The sequence below is a fragment of the Arachis ipaensis genome, chromosome B6 (genome assembly GCF_059453495.1).
Source record: "Arachis ipaensis isolate K30076 ecotype BB chromosome B6, ASM5945349v1, whole genome shotgun sequence".
In the NCBI taxonomy this organism is placed as follows: domain Eukaryota; kingdom Viridiplantae; phylum Streptophyta; class Magnoliopsida; order Fabales; family Fabaceae; genus Arachis; species Arachis ipaensis.
Window position 1 is genome coordinate 140,227,181 of NC_142441.1, and position 19,687 is coordinate 140,246,867.

General features: G+C 37.4%; 1 pseudogene; it reads left to right on the forward strand.

Moving 5' to 3' along the window:
• The first annotated feature begins 665 nt into the window (after positions 1–665).
• On the forward strand, positions 666–1,489 carry LOC148562959 (uncharacterized; annotated as a pseudogene).
• Positions 1,490–19,687: the final 18,198 nt, after the last annotated feature.

The window sequence follows — 19,687 nt, forward strand, 5'->3', positions numbered from 1 at the left end:
AATGAACATTAAAAGTGTTTTTGTCTCGGACTTGGCACCGAGGTATAGATCGGTAACAGTGGGAGGAATATTATTGATGTCTTTTTCCAAGTGTTTACATCGTGAATTCCTTTCTCGTTCGAATAATGTGGAGCACTTGCAAAAAGGACTATGATGTTTAATCATTTCGTGATCAAGAAAATAATAATGCCGATTACTAGTACAGTATTTTTTTTTTTTTTTAAACAATTCAAATTGATTTTCACCAAGTATTGCTTTGCGAACAAGGGCTGTGTTGGTTGATTATTTCTACTTTTTGGTATTGAATAGGCAAGTTCTTCAATTGATGAGTTGATTATTGTCTTTGTGCCAATTTTTGCTAATTCTTCTAATTTCAATGCACAATTGCAATAGCCAATTTTTTTTTATTCAATTCACTTCCATTGTTATACCTAAGTTATTTATGCTTTAATTATTGTTCATTTCCTTTAATTGTTACTTAGGTTACTTGATTGTGGAAAATTACATTTTCCTTTAAGCATATCACTTGTTTTGAATATGTTTTTCTCAATTGAGTGTTTGTTTACCTTATTGGCTCTAATTTGCATTGTTTGACATTTTCTCTTTGCTTCTGTGATTTTTATCTGTTTCTCCTAAGTTATATTCCATTTTTGTTCTCTTTCAGGATGCGTCGCAAGGGCATGGAGAAAGCCAACCCTTTGGCTCCTCCTCTTGCACGTCCGAGCACCCAGCCGGACACTTTTATCATTGAGGAAGCCCATGAACAATATAAAAAGTTGGAAAAGAAGGCCTTCCACTATGAGAGGAAGCTTAGTGTATCGGAGAAGTATGCGGAAGTTATACATAACAAACTCGATTTCTACCAGTGGAAGTTCGTAGAATTCGACCATGTGGAGATCAATGAAAACATGGTCAAGGAATTCTACGAAAATCTGCTGAAGAGAGAGGCCACCACTATTTTTCTGAGGGGTGTCACCTTAGACACCTCCGACCATGCTTTAGAAGCCCTCTTGCAGATTCCGCATATTCCTCCGGGCCGCGATGCTTACCCTAAGATAGTGGCGGACTTGACTACGGGCAAGCTTTCCTTGAACGCGGTTCTGGAAGAGGATTGGGCTGCCTGAGGTCCGTTGGGAATACAGCAGAGGTGAGAACGCGGTTCCGCAAAGCATTGCATGTGCTCATCTCCATCCTGAGGTGAGGATCTGGCAGCAGATCATCGCCGATTATATCTTGCCGAGCACGCATGCTACGCACATTCGGGTTCGTGTGGCAGTATTACTTTGGGTCATTCTGGAGGGGAAGAGGATCTATGTTCTTCCCTTTATCAGAGATTGATGTGGAAGGTGAATCAACAGCAGAAGTACAACATCCCCTTTCCATCGATGATCACCCGTTTGGCCAGCTTATCTGGGGTGGAGAGGCATCCGACAGACCGGACGTCTGTCTATATGAGCACCAAGCTATTTCTGCCATACAAAGAGTATGATGGGCCACCACAGAAGAGGAGGAAGACTACAGAGCCGCCATCATCATCAGCTCCACCACCACCTTCAGCACCTGCACCTACTCCTCGGACACCCTATGAGTTGGCCTAGGACATTCTTCAGGCCATACACCGCACTGAGCGCCGCAATGAGTGCTGATTTCAGTGATTGGCAGCCAAGCTTGATGGTAGAGATCCTGGTCCACCTCCGGTAGCTACACCAGAGCCAGAGCCAGAGCCCGAGCCCGAGCCTGAGACTGAGCCAACGGCAGAGGAGCAGACAGTAGAGGAGCCAGCAATTGAGAGAGCTGGAGAGGCAGCTGACCAGGCTATCCAGGAGCCAGCAGCTGAGACCATTCCAGAGCCGACCCGTGCAATCATCGTATCAGTGACTACAGCACCCACCATCGCCAAACGGTGGAGCTTCTCAGAGTTGACCACCCCCCGGTCCGATTTTTGGGTACGGAGGACCGTGCACCATTTAAGTGTGGGAGAGGATCTATGATTTTTTGGTTGTAAACATTCTCTTCCGAACACTCTTTATTTAGTTTATTTTTGAACTTTATTATGATTTTGTGGATACTTTTAGTACTTTGTCTTATGCTACATACTTTTATTTTGATCATTTGTATATATGTTAGTTCACTTTTAGTTTATCCTTAGTATTGCATTTTCATTATGGTTTATATATATATATATTGCACTTTATTTTACTTAGTATATAGTATAGATATTGGTTGTAATTGGATGATGTGAATAGCATATGCCTAGCTCAATTTTGATCCTAATTGTTCATGTTAGTTTTTGGTTGTTGAAAATTAGGAAAGAACTATGAAATTTTGAAGAATTTGCATCCATCACAATATACATACATATAGGAAATAATTTTGGTGAAAAACAACAAAGATTTTCAAGAATTTTATTTTTATGGCGTTCTATTGAATTGATTTGGAAAATTATTTTTTTAAACTTGCTTGAATGATTTTTATGGAGCATAGAAGAGAAATAGAACAAAATACCTTGTGAGTTTTTAAGCTTATATTGAGTGGTTACATATTCTAACCACAATTTTGTTCATAGTGTGCTATATCTCCTTCTATGATTGTAATTTTGGTTTTGCTTGATTCTTTATTTCCGATGATTGATGTTTGAATGCATTGAGCATGATTGAGGCCATCTTTGTATAGCTTACTAACCCATATAGACTTACCCTTGCATCTACCTTTGTTAACCCCTTTTAAGCCTTAATTGACCCCATTGTTTGTAATATCACCACATTATAACCCTAAGCGAAAAACCATGATTTATCTTGGATTGTATCCTTGATCAGCTTAGCTTAAAAAGTGTGTTTCATTTAAGTATGAGAGAATTTTGGGAAGCATTGGTAGAGAAAATTTCTATTTTGGATCTTCATTAAAAATTTTGAAAAATGGGTGCATTCATGTATGAACTATTAAACCATATGCATTTATCTTGATTGAAAAAAAATTCAAATCAAGAAGGGGTCAAAGGTTGCCCCAAAGAAAAGAAAAATGAATAAGGAATGCATATGTGATGTGAATGAAAGAGCATACATGAATGTGTGTAAAGTGAGATTATGGAAGGTTAGGATTGCATATTTTTGTTATTGGGTTGATAAAGGTTGAGTTGGAAACTTAAACTAATCAAGGATTCAATTCAATTTAGTCCACTTAGCCATATCTATCCCACCTAAACCCTAATCCCATTATAACCCTGCCTCATGATAATTGCATTCATGCATCACATAGTTGTCGATTGTTAGATAAAAAGCAAATCCTTGAAAACATGATTAGAGGAGACTTGAGTGATTAAAACCTAAATACCAAGTGATGAGAGTGTATACACACCTAGTGAGGGTTCAATCACTCAATTCTATGTCTCCACCTTTCTTAGCATATTCTTGTAAGTTGCTTCATTTAGATGAGTTGAATCAATTCTCTAGATTTTGATTGCATTGAACTACTTCTTTGCTTAGCCCCTATATGTCTATACTCTTGCTTGGAAATTTGATTGTTTGTTTTCACCGATTCAATAGAAACTATAGATAGATAGATAGATAGATAGATAGATAGATAGATAGATAGATAGATATAGCATATAGTATACTTGCATGCATATAGATAATTGTATTCAATAAGTTGGTTACCCCTTTGATTATTCTCCTTGTTTGGTTTAGCATGAGGACATACTATTGTTTAAGTGTGGGAGAATTGATGAGTCCATATTTGACGATATATTTTAGCTTGATTGAATGGATTTCATCACATAAACTCACACTTAAGCACCAAAATAGCATACTTTTGTGTTTGATCCCTAAATTAGACTTAAATGTGAAAACATCCGTTTTTGTGCTTAAATTAATCATTTTAATTCCATTTTTATTCCATTTGATGCCATGACATGTTTGTTGAGTGATTTCAGGTCATAGAGGCAAGAATGGATAGCCAAAAGTGGAAGAAAGCATGTACAAGGGAGAACACATGAAGAGAACAAGGAAAAATATACACAATCAAGTGTGCGTGCACACAAGCAAGTGTGCGTACGCACAAGAAGGAAATCAGTATGCGTGCGTGCGCACAATCCTCTGTGCATACGCACAGGTCCCTGCACGTGGTTTCATTAATGAAATACGTGATCCGCGATTTTGGGGGCCTTTGGCCCAGTTTTGGGAGCCTTTATGCTGAATGGGAAGTGCTATGTCAAGGGGAATTGAAGCCATATGAAGGCATTAGATTAGGAGGCCTCATTTTTACATTTTTTAGGATAGTTAATTAAGAGTAGGAGTAGTGTAGAGAATTCTCTCCTAGGATTTCATTTCCATCTCCATTGTAGTATTTTATAGCAAGCTTTGATTTTTGGATTTTACTCATCTTTTGTAAGTACTCTTAATCTTCTCTTTAATTACATCACTTTTGCTTTTTCTTATGGTTCAAGTTACTTTGTCTATATATGCAATTTTGAGTTTCTTGAAGTTTTGATTGATGAATTTAGTGTTTTATGCTTCATTTATGCTTGTTTGGATGTTTATTGTTGATATTGTGAATAGTTGGTTATATTTTCCTATTTTCCTTTGCAATTTCCTATGTTTTGATTTTATACCCACCAAGTGTTTGTGAAAATGCCACTTGGTAATTTTGAGTAGATTTTCATACCTTGGCTTGGGATTTGAGTTCCTAGGATACTAGAGTCATAATGTACGACATTTAGTGGCAATTCTCGGATAGTTAGTTGACTCTTGTTTTCATTGACGCTAGCTTTTTACCAATTAATTTGGTAAGTTAGTTAGGACTTATGGATTAAGGTCAATTATGCTTGCTTGATTTACTCCTCGATGTTAGATGTAGACGAAGTGAGATTGATTCATCATAATTGCCATAGTTGTGGTTATGACGATGATAGGACTCCTTGGATCCTCATTCCCAAGTCAAGGCTCTTTTATACATATCTTAGCATTTTCACTAGGTTTTGATCTTGTTTTCCTTTTTACTTGCATTGATATCAATTTTGATCATTTCTTAGTTCTTTGATTTCTTAGTTCTTTTAATCTTTAGTTCTTTAATTTCAAAAATCCCTTTTCGTCCTCACAACCAAAAGCGTGACACTTCAATTGCATCCCAAGGGAGAACGACCCGAGGTTTCATTACTCTCGGTTATATATTTTGTATTTGAAAGAACTGAACTTTGATTGGGAGGATTATTTGTTGGTTTGGACTATGCTATCAACGAAAAAATTGTTCTGCTAAAATTCCGAACCATCGTGATTCTCTCTATCAATGGGTTCATGTGGACGTTAAGTGTCGCGCCTCACTTTTTCAGAACCCAAAAATGCTAGCTTCTCTTAATGCTTCTGACTGGGTTCGTAAGGGTTCTGGTTGTGGTGTTGAACTTATGGCTTGTAACGGGGAAGAGAGGGTTTGTGAGAAGAGGGGTGATTGGGCCTATTTTTATGCTTACACCTGTTTATTTTCTGAGTTGAACTTCAAACTTCCATTCATAGAATTTGAATGCATGGTTCTGACACAGTTGAACTGTGCTCCTTCTCAACTTCATCTCAACTCTTGGACTTTTCTTCGTGGTTTTGAGATTCCGATGACATTCTTGAATCATACGCCATCTTTGCACCTGTTTTTCTCACTTTTTCAATTAAAAGGGGTTCGTAAGGGCCTCTGGAGAAACTTGAGTAGTTATCCAGGGTGCTCTTTGTTTTCCTTGTTTAAATCTTCTTTCAAAAGCTTTAAAGAGATGTTTGTAAAAATTCGGTCTTTTGAGACGGAATATCCCTTTTTCCTTGATGAAGAGCTCGGTGAGAAGTTTCCTCTCTATTGTTGTCCTAAGCCCATGCAGGTTCTTGAAGCCTTGGAGAGATCTGAAGAGGATGATTTTATTTTGGAGTACCTCATCAAGTGTTTTTCCTCTGGCAAATTGTTGTCCATTGCCGAGTTTCTTAAGCTTGAGAGTGGTTCTAATGGGTTGGGTAAATATATTGGTAATTGTTTTTATAGGATCTGCCCTATTTTGTTTTTCTTTTATACTGAGGAGGCTTCTATGTTTCTTGTTTGTTCTAGGTGGGAGAATTCTGAGCTTGTCTTCAGCTAAGATGAGGTTATTCTTGGAGAAGAAAAAGGAGGAAAAGGATCTTTCTGCAAGCAAGGTTGTGAAAGAAACTAATGCTGACGCTGCCCAGTCAAGTGCGCATCCCCATAGAGAGAAGAGGAAGAGTCCTGAGCCAGAGGAGTCGCTTGAGATCCTCTCTGGTTTTGATGTTACTGCTGGCTCCGGGGTTAGGAGTAGTGTTAAAAGTCAATTACCATTGCACGGCTTTGCTGCTGGTGGTAGTTCGGAATCCGTATGAAGTGATTGGTTTCCCTTTTCTGATCTTTTTGATAGGGTCGGTCATAATCCTCATGATGTGCAATTTTTCAAGGATGTTGGCAAAGAGGTTGTTGGGCAGTATATGCAGGTGAGTCTATGTTTGTTTTTGTTTTTCATTCTGCTTGGAAAAATGTTGGTATTTACAGTAAATTTTGATAGGTTATTGCTACGGGGCTGGTTTGTGTTGGTCACAATACCGAGCTTTTAGGTGTTCAGGAAAAGAAGGATGCTGAAAGAGTTAAGCTTCTTGAAAAATCGCTTCCTGAGAGAGATGGGGTTATCATGGATTTGACTAAAAAGATGAAGGATTTGGAGAATGAGGTTGGAAGCTTGCAAGACCAAATTCGATCCCTTCAAGAGCAGTCAAAGGAATCTGATTTGGAGAAAGGGAAGCTTACTGCTCGGATTCAGGAGCTAAAGGACGGTGGTTTAGAAATGTTTGCTGCCGTTTTGACCGAGCAGTGAGTCAGGTGTCCGTCTTTGCTCCTGAATTTGATGTTAATCAGTTTGATGTCATGAAAATAGTCGTTGGGGGAAAATTAGTCGATGATGAACCTGGGGATGAAGCCCAGGATGAGAATGTCAATGTTAATGACAAATGAATGTTTGCCTTGTTTTTGGCAGCCGTAGACATAAGATCTTTAAATTATTCGTTTTGTATTTTGTGGACAACGATTATGACTTTGTATGCAATATGCCTTGCTATTTATTATGAATGCATATCTATTTTTGCTATAGAGTGTTTTGTTCTGATAGAATATACAACTTGAAAAGAATGTTGTTTTGATAGACTTGAATGATGTTTGATTGATTTTAAAGTGATTGGCCTCGTTAAAACCTCCCCGAGTAAAACCTTTTTTTTTATTTTTGGGAAAAAACTTCGGTGGTAGGAAAAAGAGTACCTTCCGAACTTCAAAATGTTACAAATGTTTAAGTATGATACAAAAGCAATGAAGAAATGTTCCAAGTATTTGGTAAGTCAACTCCGTCTAGGGTTTGTAATGAGTATGCACCTCGGCCGCACACCTTTGTAACTCGGATGGGTTCTTCCCAGTTGGCAGTGAGCTTGCCCTGCCCTGGTGGTTTTTGGACGTCTTCGAGGCGTCTGAGGACGAGGTCTCCTTGTTGTAGCAGTGGAGGTTTGACCTTCTTATTATATTTGCGTTGGATTATGAGCTGCATTGCTTCATGTCTTATCCTTGCCTCTTCTCGTACTTCATCCAGTATGTCCAGTTCGGCTTTACTTGCTTGGTCATTTGTGTCCTCATCAAAATGGTTTGTTCTAATTGATCCCTGAGATATCTCTACTGCGATCATGGCGTCTGACCCGAACATTAGTTTGAAAGGTGTTTCGTTGGTTGAGCTTTGTGGTGTGGTATTGTATCCCCAAAGTATCTCTGGTATTAGCTCGGCCCATTGTCCTTTTGCGAATGTTACTTTTTTCTTTAAAGCCTGCAAAATGACATTGTTAGCTGCTTCAGCGAGCCTATTGGTTTGTGGGTACTCGATCGACGAAAAATGGTGCTTTATATTTAGATTTTGTGAAAAAGAAGCTATTTTCCTATCAGTGAATTGCCTGCCATTATCAGTTACAATATCCATAGGTAATCCATATCGGCATATAATATATTTCCAAATGAAACTTTTTAGCTTGTCCGATGTTATTTTTGCTAGTGGTTGGGCTTCTATCCACTTTGTAAAGTAGACAATTGCTACTAGTAAAAATTTTACCTAACTCTAAAATTGGAAAGGGGCCGAGTATATCAAGCCCCCCATCTATGGAACACCCATCCGACCTCTGAGGTGTGTAACATCTCGGCTGGGTTGTGGATGATTGTTGTGCATTTCTGGCAATTGTCACATCTTCGGACCTTATCCGAGCACTCTTTTTTAAGTGATGGCCAATAGCACCCTGCTCTCAGTATCTTTGTTGCAAGGCTTCGGCCTCCTATATGTGTGCCACAAATTCCTTCATGTGCCTCCGTCATTGCTAGGGTGGCGTCTTCGTCTCCCAGGCATTTGAGCAAGGGTCGGAAGAATCCTCTTCTGTAAAGGTTGTCCCCAAGAATGGTGAAGAAACTTGCTCTCCTCTGAAAGAGCTTAGGGTTTCTTTCTATCTGTGGTATTATTCCATGTTTCAAAAATTTGATGTAAGGGGTTCTCCAATCTTCCACCTGTGACAAACTCATAACAAAGTTGTTACATATACTAGGTTGTTCCAATGTTATTTGTGACAAATTAGACTGTACCCCTGCTTTTCTTGATGTAGATAATTTAGATAATACATCGGCTCTATGATTCTCGTTTCTATTGATGTGTATTATTTGAAAATTTTTGAATTGTTGAACTAAATGTTTGACCTGTGTATAGTATTATTCTAATGAAGGTTCGCGTACCTGGAATACGTCATTTACCTGTTGAACTACTAGCAGGAAATCGCAATAGATCTTGATGTGTTGTATTCCACACTCCTTAGTGAGGCGTAGGCCAGCTAGGAGTGCTTCGTATTCGAATTGATTGTTGCTGACTGGAAACATGTATTTTATTGACTACTCGGTTGAGATTCCCTCCTTATTCCTGATGACTATTCTGGCTCCACCGCCGTCTTCATTTGATGCACCGTCGACATACAGCTCCCATTCTGGGTGTACATCTACAGTTGAGGTCAGTTCTGCCACGAAGTTGGCTAGTGTTTGGGATTTTAATGAACCCCGAGTTTGGTATTCTAGATCATGTTCAGACAACTCAATAGACCATTTGGTCAGTCTTCCTGCGAGGTCGGACTTCGTCAACACTTGTCGCAATGGTTGGTTTGTCCATACGATGATCTTGTGACTTTGGAAATAGTGCCTTAGACGTCGAGCAGTGACTACTAGAGCACAGGCCAGCTTTTCAATGATCGGATATCGTGTTTTTGTATTCTGTAGGATCTTGCTGACAAAGTACACTGGGTTCTGTTCTCGACCTGTTTCTGTTACAAGGACAGATGAAATGGAATTAGCAAAAACTAAAAGATATAGGTAGAGTAGGTTACCGGCCTTTGGTTTTGTTAGGATTGGAGGAGATGATAGGATTTGTTTGAATTCGGCAAATGCTGTCTCGCATTCGTTCGACCACTTGAACTTGTTTGACTTTCGCAATATGTTGAAGAAGTGATTTGATCTTGCTGCCATTAGCTGCAAGAACCTTGACAGGGCTGCTAACCTTCTTGTAAGTTGTTGTACTTCCTTGATAGTTGATGGTGACTTCATTTCTAAGACTACTTTGCATTTGTCAAGGTTCGCCTCTATTCCCCTTTAGGTTAGCATGATCCCAAAAAACTTCTCCCTTGGACCCTAAAGGCACACTTTTCAAGGTTGAGTCGCATATTGTATTTTCTTAATTGATCAAAGACTTCTTTGAGGTCAGATAAGTGGTTTTCCTCGGTACTTGACTTGATGACCATATCATCCACGTATACTTCCATATTCTTGCCGATCTGTTTCTAAAAAATCTTATCCATCAGTCGTTGATAGGTTGCGCCAGCGTTTTTAAGGCCAAAAGGCATGACTTTGTAGCAAAAGTTCCCATGGTCGGTTATGAAAGCCGTTTTTTCTCATCCGAAGGGTGCATTAGTATCTGGTTGTAGCCTGAATATGCGTCCATGAAGCTTAATATCTGATAACCAGAAGTGTTGTCGACGAGCTTATCAATGCATGGCAAGGGGTATGAGTCCTTTGGGCAAGCCCGATTAAGATCTGTGAAGTCTACACACATTCTCCATTTTCCCGAATTCTTTTTTACCATTATGACATTTGCTAACAACTACGTGAAACGTATTTCTCAGATGAAACCTGCACTTAGTAATTTTTGTGTTTCCTTGATTGCTGCTTCGGTTCTTTCCTTGCCTAGTTGTCTTTTATTTTGCTTGACCAGCCGAGCTTTAGGGTCCAAGGCTAATCTGTGACATATGACTTCTGGATGTATCCCTGGCATATCGGTCGGGGTCCAAGCAAATAGATCGGCATTTTTCTGGAGCAAATTTGTTATCTGCTTCACATATGCTGCAGGTAAAGCAGAACCGATGTTAGTGTATTGACTTTTATCATTTGATAGGCTTACCTTGTTTAGGTCATCTACCGTGGTAGGTCGTTGTTCATGATTGATCCAAGGATCGAGTTCGGCAAGCTCTGGTATGTCATTGGTATTGTATACCGAGTTTATTCTCGCTGTTGATGCTTGTTTCGTTTTTAGTCCTGCATTGTAACATTGCCTTGCTTCTTTCCTATCCGAATGTACTGTTGTTATGGCCCCTTCTTGTGAACAAAACTTGATGCACAAGTGAATAGTGGAGACTATGGCTCTAAAGGCATTTAAAAATGGTCTCCCTAAGATAATATTATAAGGACTAAAATAGTCGACTATTAAATATTGGATGTCCAATGTTTTTGAGTGAGGATATTCCCCTAAGGTAGTCCTCACCCAATATAACCTGTTACGGGGACTCTTTCCCCAGAGAATCCGACTAAATCGTTGGAAGATGGTTGTAGCACCTTTTTGTTTAGTTGCATCTTTTTAAAGGTAGATAAGAACATCACGTCGACACTGTTCTCCGGGTCCAACAGGACCTTCTGGATTAGGAGGTCTCCTGTTGCTACCGAAATGACCATAGGATCATCAAGGTTTGGAGTTTTGGTCTCGAAATCCCTGCTTGTGAATGTGATATTAGGAACTCAGGGTGTATGTACTTCAGATGGTGTCTCGCCTTGTAGTTTTAACATAGTTCAGTAGCTTCTTTTTCTGGCTGAGCTTGTTTCTCCGCCGCATGCAAACCCTCCTGAGATGTAATTGATCATTTTCTTTGGTGGTTGATTATTCTGCCTCTGATCTTTTTCGTCATTTGCCTTCTGATGTTCTGCCTCTTCCGAGGTTGATCGGTCTTTTGGCATCCGGCTACTGACGTATTTGTCCAATAGTCCTTGTCGTGCCAGCCTTTCTAGCAGGTTTTTAGCTACCACACATTCATCTGTGGTATGGCCAAACTTCTGATGGAATGCGCGGTGCTTTGTTTTGTCTACATACCTTTGGTCTTGGTATGTACCTGCCTTGCTTGGCGGCTTTATGAGTTTGTTATGAAGGATCTCTTTGATTATGTCTTCCCTTTTGGTGTTGAACTTGGTGTAAGAGTCAAACTTTGGAGCAAGTTTGAAGGGTTTCTTAGGCTCCTTGCTGGTGTGAGACCTAGATTATCTTTCTTCGTCTTGGTAGAAATGTGGCTTCTCCATTCGTCGAGCCTCTCGGAGTTCTTCGATCTCCATCTAACCTGCTGCCTTTTCTCGAAATTCATCTAGCGTTTTTGGCTTGGTCACAGCAATGGTCTCTTGGAACTTCCCCAGGAAGAGGCCGCTTTTTAATGCGTGTAGATGTACTTTCGGATCGAGGTATGGGATTTCCATGGTTGCTTTGGCGAACCTCGTTATGTAGTCCTTCAGACTCTCCTGCGGACCTTGTTTGATAGTGCTGAGATAATCGGATCCGTGCACGTATATTCTCGAAGCCGCAAAATAGTCTATGAAAGACCTTGCTAAGTCTTCAAAGTAAGAGATCGAACCTGCAGGAATTTTAGAAAACCAAATTAAAGCAGAACCATCTAAATAAGTTAGAAAAGAAAGGTAGAGTATAGGATCAGAGGCACTGTTAAAGAACATCATAGATTCGAACTTCTTGATGTGTACACGGGGATCTCTGAACCCTTCGTATAGTTTAATCCTTGTGGGCAAAACGAAATTTTTTGGCATTTGGAAGCCGACAATCTTCTCCGAGAAGGGGTTGTCCATCATCAGCTTTTCTTTAGGTGGGGTGACCTCCTGGGAGCTTGAATCCAGAGGTCGTGCTCTGTTTGAGGTCGCGCTTTTAGGGTCCTCTGTGTTGGACTTTCCGTTGTTAGCTGCTTCTAGGAGGTCGGCCATTCTTCTGACCTCTGCCAAGAGGGTAGCATTCATAGCTACTAACTCATCGTTAGTAGGAGGAGGAGTTGCATATATGACTTCTTCGGCCATAATCCTGCAGAGAGAATGTAGAGCGAAATATATGTGGGGTTAAAATCGAAATAACTCAGGCCCACGATGGGCACCAAATGTTCCTGTCCCAGACTTGGCTCCGAGGTATAGGTCGGCGACAGTGGGAGGAGCACTGTTGACGTCCTTCTCCAAGTGTCTACGCTGTGAATTCCTTCCTCGTCCGAGCAATGTGGAGCACCTGCAAAAAAGACTCCAATACTTAAGTCAGTTCGTGATCAAGAAAATAATAATGCTGATTACTAGTATAGTGTTTTGTGTGTTCTCCTTAGGCTATCCGTGTAGTGCTATTTATGTTGAAGAGGTATATTAGTTGGTCCGAGATTCTTGGCCTTATATCCGAGCTAAAGCTCGGATATTTCTACTAGGACTAAGTGGCCTGATTTTGACCTAGTATAACGTGTTCTATTTGTTGGACGTGGTCATTACGAGGTATAACGTCAGGTCGGTTCTATAGGTTCGGATAAAAAAGATCATCAACTATTTAGATTTGTGAGTAGTACAATATGTTAGCGAAAATTCAAAAGCTTTTTTAAAGTTCCTTTAAAACAGTTTATGCGTAGTTATTAGTTTTTTATAAATCAGCCTCTCAGATCTTAACAAAATTTGGATCAATTGCAAAAAGGTTTTTAAAATGAGTAAATAGTCATTTTGGCATTCGAAAAATTCTGCTTCTATCAAAATGGACCCCAATATTTATTTTTAATAAAATAAACTCCAAAAAATATGTATCATTTGACAAAATGGCCTCAATATTAATTTTTCACTTTGAACATTAATGGAGATGTTTAGGTGACACGTTAAGTGCTTATCTAAAAGGTTAGAGTAATATATGTGGAGTTGATCTACATTTTAACCTGAAGAAAATCATAAATCCCAAATTCAGTAGGTGGTGGAGCAAAAATAAATAAAAAATCTTTATTGATAGAGAACAACGTTTCTATCTGCGAGAACAACTATGAGGTCTACACCAAAAGAAGGAAAAAACTATTTGATGGAACCTGCTTATGCCGTTAGAAGGCGGGGATGCTAAAATTGAATACTCGGACCAACCCTGGACGTTGGTTTTTTCACTATCCTTCTTGGCAAGTACGTCATTTTGAATGAAACCCATTCAAATAGAGCTTGTGATTCTTCTTATTTGTTGAATCTTTCTCTTTTTCCTTCCTATTTTGGTAGAAATTGAGAATGGGATGTCAGTATTTTGTTTGGGTTGATGAAGTGGAAGAAGAGGTTAAGAAAATTAAACTGAATATTGGAAGGAGCAAAAAGATGAAAAGTTTGGACAATGAGAGATTATAAGGTACATAGCTATGAGGTCATCTGTGATTGAAGAGCACATGAGGAGGATAGAGACTTTGTTGTTGGTGCTTGTAATTGGAGTAGCTTTAGTTATATTTATGAACATGTTCTCATTATTTAAGTAGTGGTAGTGTTGTTGCTGTATGATAGTAAAAATTAGTAGTAGAGAATGCTATTTTTGGGTGTGCTGAATGCTAAAATTGTATCTAAAATGAATATGTATTTTCTGAATATGTGCTAAATACAATAATAATGATTCCTTGTCAGATGAATGGAGGTCAACTGGAATGTAAAGGAGTGAAATAGGAATTTTAAGCTTAATAATCTCCCATCTAAAAAAGAACAATATTGTAATTTCACATTTAACCCTCTAGGTAAGTACTTAACATGTTACATATCTCCGTTAACATCCAGAGTGAAGAGTTAACGTCAAAGTCATTTTGTCAAACAGTACCTATTTTTTGGGGGTTTATTTTATCAAAAACAAATGTTAGGGTCCATTTTGATAAAAAAAAAATTTCGAGTGTCAAAATGGCTATTTACTCTTCTAAAATATATAGAAGATTTTAGAAAAGTGTGATGAAATAGTTTTTAAACAAAACGCTAAATAATTACTTGAAAATAAAGAAAGATATAGTTTAGAAGATTAACAGTTTAACATAAAATAAATATACTAATTTAGTTAAAATGGCTACATCTAATTCTCAAGAAATCTTAAAAGTTACTGAAGGTTATAAAAGGCTTAGAGAATGGGGATTGAATCTATGGCCTTCTTTTACTTTAATTGATTTAGCCTTTGTTACCCAACTTGAAACTTGATTTCTATTTGAATTATGAAGCAAAAAATTTAAGAGATAATTTCGTTTTGTCTGATAAATATTAGAAAATAGAACAGTAAGAGAAAGGAAGAAGTTGACACAGTCAAGGACGGATGTACGTGTGTGATTGTGCGGGCAAGCGCCCCACTACAATTTGAAATTTTTTTTAGTAGTATATGATAATAATATTTATTTGCCCCAACTAAATTATTAAATTTGACCCACAATAATTTTTTATTCAATTTTTGGTACTTCATAATCAAGTTAAAAATTTCATATTAGAAGTTATTAGAATGATCAATTCTCAATTTAAATGAAATTTATGCTTTTTTTTTTTTTAGAAATGGACTCAGAAGAGTATTATTTATCTTTTTTATATTAGTTTTAATTTTTTTCGTAACAACTGCATTAATTGAAAGAAAATTTTCAACTATGAATCTCAATAAGAGTTGACTTCTAATTGTGTGAGAAGTTAATTTCTAAGTGTGTGTGTGTTCAAGTCTTTTTATAAATTAAGTCTAACCAATTTAAACAATAAGACGTAGAATAATGCTAGTCATAATTGATTTTTGTTATCTTAAATTAATTTGGTTGGGTTTGTTTAACAAAAAAAATTTGAATGTGTAATATTATTCTATATAAAAAGAGATATTTCGATTGTATTGTTAAGAAAAAGATTACTCAATTTTTTAAAATATAAAACCTAAATAATAAAATTCTAAATTATGTGTTATTATTTAAATTATTATTTTAGTGTTTTAATTTGTAAATTAGATATTTTAAAGAATAATCATGTTATATGTACATTTTAAAGACTAATCATGAAATAAAAAATACACATTAAAAATAAATTAAACAATACATATATTTATATACAAATATATAATAATTAATGAATATTTTGATAGCTGATTTTTATGTACACATAATATTTTTATTATAAAAATTATTATTATATTATATATATTGCCCCACTATCAAAATTTTCTAGATCCGTCACTGGACATAGTCATGTATCCTGGTTCAGTTGTCTTGTACAATACAACCTACATCCAGTCTTCACCACAACAGTGGTGAAATTTTCACTATAGTCAAATTATTACATACACCAATTTTTTAGGATTCACACAATCCTATTTGGACACACAAGTTTCTTCCTAAACTTGACTTAGTTATGCTAATACCTAACTCTTTACACTAAGTGCTTACCCAACTTAACAAGGGGTACCTTACTAGTACAAGACACAAGATAGAAAATTACTACCAAAGAAAATCAGGATTTACTCTTGGCTTTTCTCTCAAGTGTTTTACTCAACCTTTTTTACTCTTGGGCTTTTTCTCAATGTCTCTCTCTCAGCCTTTTACCTCTCAAATACAATACAGAAAGATATACATTGAAACTGAGATACAAGATTGAAAAATATAACGGAGATCAATGCATAACAGCCTTTGTTGCTATAAGTTGAACCGGATTTAGCTATCTCTGATAAAGCTCTTCATCTTGGCAGAATATTCCTTTAGCTTAGAAACACTGTCCAAAACATTGAAACTCTTCACAAGGAAGCTCTCAAACAAACTCATATTCTAATTCTCTCTCCTTTTTCAAATCAGAAAAAAAAATTTCTTTTGTACCACTTTTTGGAGTCACCATTTAGATTTTTCCTAAGTCAACTCTTTGAACTCTGAGCTCCCTTTGTTTTTCATCTCACTTTCTTCATTTAACCCCTAAATTAAGGATTTCAAAGCTGGTTCTTTTTGCTTGACCGAAGACCTCAGAGCATTAGAAAAAATGTTCAGTGAGAAACCCAAATCCAAACCCTTGAGTTAGTGCTTTGTCCCGAAGAAACAATTTGAGCCTTTGATTCACAGTAGTGATTATCAGAAATCATTTTCTCCATATATCCCAAATTGGCGTGGCAGAAATTTGAAGAAGGAGTGAAGAAAGTAATATTCATGCAAATGGAAATAAATCACCTTTATCCTCAGACTTAGCTTAGCTTACTTTGATTAGGGCGATTAGACATTTGCTTTTGTGATTTACCTTTCTCTTTCTTTCTTCTCTGGTGAATGAACCAGGAAAAAGCTTTCTCTCTTTCTTCATGAGTCTGACTGAGGAAAGCCTTGTGAACGATGGCTTTGGATTGCTTCAACTTGGATGAATAACTTGGGCTTTAATTAGCTACTTTCCTTTCAGCCCAAGCGATTTCTTTGTTTCTTTCCATTTGGGCTTTGTTTGTGGATTTGGTACACTTCAACAGCTTCTGTTTCTTTTGTTCTATTTGATTTGGGCTGCTACTATCATTTGGGCATGCATCACTTAATTCAAACAATTAGAATCCAGTTAGGTGTTTAACCTAATAACATAATGTTTGTCATCATTATTTAAGTTAGTTAAGATCTTAACTCTACAATCCCCCCATTGATGACAAACATAATTTCAAAAGATAGAATTAAATAAGTGGAATTAGATAAAAATAATGCGCCTCCCTTTGAGTGATATCAATTTCTTTTGACTTGCTCCCCTTTCCTTTTTAAATATTGCTCCCCCTGAATTTGTGCTCTTCTTTTGTTTCCTGTTCACATATTCACAAAGCGAACACACTATGTACAACATACAATTGGTTATCAAGGGATGGAGCATACAACAAGAATTCCAAACCATGGTCTAAACCAAAGTAGCGCCTAACACCGAACCAGGGCATTAGAAAAAAATATCACTTCCCAGAAATATCACAAAAAAAAACATAGCATAAAAAAACAGAGCATGTCATCATCACATAAAACAAAGTAGAGAATGTATTTCTCCTCCTTTTGTCATCAAGGGAGAAAACAGGAGTAATTTCAAATCTGCAACAATCTGGTAAGGTAAAGTCCAGATAACTACATAAACCAAAAGAAAAATAAAGCAGTAGTTAATTTGAGTACAGTCATCCAAGACAAGATAAAGTGCAAAACAAACTACAATTGTTCCATGGGACCATTATCCAAAAAGAACAAAACAGAAAAGAGCAATGGAAGAGACATCCTTAAGCATCCGAACCATCCCCCTCAGAATCATCAGGTTCTTCAAGGTCAGAGGCCACATTATCATCCTCAAGGGTGTTTTCAATGAATTTCATGAGAACTGCCACCCTGTCTCTGGACTTTCTGAGGTAGTTTTCATACTTGGCAGCCAGTTTTCTCTGATCTTTGCTTAAGGTAATCAGATGGTTGGACTGAGAGACAAATTCTTGCACCACATTCTTCACCACTCCATATAGAAGCAATTTGTGTCCAGTGGAAGTTGAAGTCCCCGAGGCAGATGGAAGATTAGATTCCTCTGGCTCATAATCATCATCATCATCATCAAGGACCACCTTTTCAGTTCGAGTTGGTCTTTTTTTCTGCTGTTTCACTGAACCACCTCATTTTAGATATGAGTGTCTATTTTCAGATGTCTCATTTGACAGGTCAACACCAAAATGTTCAAAAATACAGGTTAAAAACATGTCATAAGGAAGAGCTTTATCTTTTTCACTTCTTATGCAATCAAACATATACCTTACCATTAAATATGCAAAAAAAAATTTCAGATTTTGTGAGAATAGCATATAAAATCATAGTGTCACAAAAAGACACCTTCTGATAAAAACCACTTTGAGGAAGAATAATGTGGTTCACTATACGATGTAGCTGAGTCTGAAGATAACCAAGAGCTTTGTGAGTTGGTGTGAGACCATCAATGAGAGAGATATTTTCACATACAACAACCAGAGCATCTCTATAGGAAACACCTAACCCTTCATCCCATTTATCAGAGGTGTAAGCACAAGCCCCAACATCAGTATATTTTAGAGCGTCACTTATGGATTCCTCATTCAAAATAAGGTCACGACCTTTCACATATTAGTAAATGCTGCCCTCATGGTAGATCATATTTGGATAAAACTTTGTAACTAAGACTGGGTAGACAAGTTTTTTTATTTTGAAAAAATGGTTCCAGTCCAAAAATTGAAGATTATCAGCAAAAATAAAACCTTTCTTTTTCAGGGTTGGTAAATCAGCAAGAAAAGTAGGACATATGGTACGATGAATGACAACACCCTCGTAGAAATCATGATTCATGGCAGATCGAAAACGGTGAGAGTTGTAGTTAGAATGAAAGGCTCCTTAAACGATTTGAGAGGGAGATGAGGGTTACCTCTTTGAGAATGTTGAGGGGCTGACCTTGGTTTAGGTCGTGATGGTTTAGGCGCAGGCTCCTCAGCAGCTAGATGCTTCCCCTTCGAAGTGCTTGGTCTAGAGGGAGCACTGGGTGGAGCCGTCAGCTTGGAAGAAGAAGGATACCTTGGAGTATTGGTGCGTGCCATTGGATCGGTGCGAGGAGCAGAGGTTGGAGGAGACGGTGATGGTGTGAAGGTCTGATCTTTTGAGTGAGGAGAAGTTCTATGTTTTTCAGGAAGTTTGAGAATTTTGGCCCTTGGACTCTTTTGAATTACGGTTTTCTTCCTCATTGGTATGAACAAAAGTTTCGAACAAATAATGCACTAATGGTAGTGGGGAGAAAACGAAGAGATAGTGAAAGAAGTTATGAAGAGAGAGGTTTGGTAACTGCAACAAGAAAAGAGATTTCTTGAAAACATGCAACTGCATTACCTATGACTAGACCTTGAAAAGACTTGACATCATAAAAAGTGATTTGATTTTATAAAAAAAAACTAGGTAAAACAAAACTAAATTAAAAAAATGATATCTTTTACATTCACACATAGATAATATAACACTCATTAGGCCCAGAGATGTTAGAGTTTAAGGAAACATATTGGACCACAATAACTCTGAACTGAAAGATTGGCCCAGAAGATTCAGAACTTGCTATTGTGCCAAGCAAATAATATTCAGGATAATGGTTCTTCATTTGCCTAGAATTGTCTTATCCTAAACTGAGAGACAAAAACTTCAACAAACACATCAGCAAGGTGCAAATAATGAATCATAACTTAGAATTTCCAAATTTGTCCTAAGTTTGCAAAATCTGTCTTCAGCTAGAGGTTTGGTAAAAATATCTGTTAATTGATCTTCTGATTTAACAAATTGAATACTAATATTTTTTTTTTGAACATATTATTTTATTGAGTAAAATCTTACCTCAA